The following is a 947-nucleotide window of genomic DNA, read 5'->3' as shown; positions in this document are numbered from 1 at the left end:
TGAATAGAGAATAATAGAAACTATTCTCAAAAGTCGAAACAAAAATGAAGTCTCCTATTCCCAGTATAATCGCAATCAGGCAAAATGTTTGCGACACACCTCTACATCTCAAACTAGTCTAAACAGTACTATTTATGCTCTGACACAATAGAAGAAACATGAGGTATTTCTAGAATATTTCTAGAAATACGTCATGTTTTACAGTAATTTTCAGTATTTCTAGAATGCCTTTCGATTAAATAACAGTATTTCTAGAATTCCTTTGATTAAATGTACATTTACATCACTCGAAAGACATTCTCTACTTAAGACCAGATTTTAATGCAAATTTGCGAAGTTTCAGAGAGGAAATAAAGCGAGAAACGGGCAAATTTTGTGTCAAACAAGCAAATATAAGTGGACAATTTTGTTTAACATATGAAAGAAACTAATCTTGTTATTACGAAGATTTTTCTCTTACCATAGACCATTCCACACAAACACCTATACTAACTATATCTTCTCCATGCAAATGTGCATAATTGTATCGAATACATTATTGTTAAAAATAAATAAAAGCCCTCTGTTAAATATGCAGTAATACTATCAAGTTAGAATCTAGACTCAATTTTTTTATTTTGTCTTTCAATAAGTCACATGAAATTCATAACATAGCAGAAAAAGGAAATAATAGGGGAGTCGGGGCAAGATCGGCATGTTAAGCTTTACTTAAATTTTGTGTAATAAATACTGCTGTAAACTGAAAAAAAAGCTTTGCATATTGTCTATTGGAATGTTACCTTACTATAGAACTGGTTAAAATCAGTTTGGAAATAAAAATAATTAAAATAATTACAACTTTACAAGAAGAGAGAAATTGACGAAGTTGCCCCGGGTATAGGGGCAAGATCGGCAACTTCTCTCTTTTTGTAAAGTTGTAATTATTTTAATTATTTTTATTAAAGTTG

This window comes from Centruroides sculpturatus, unplaced genomic scaffold (assembly GCF_000671375.1).
Source record: "Centruroides sculpturatus isolate CEXI.00-Female unplaced genomic scaffold, Cexi_2.0 scaffold2067, whole genome shotgun sequence".
Classification (NCBI taxonomy): domain Eukaryota; kingdom Metazoa; phylum Arthropoda; class Arachnida; order Scorpiones; family Buthidae; genus Centruroides; species Centruroides sculpturatus.
This window is presented reverse-complemented; position numbering follows the sequence as displayed.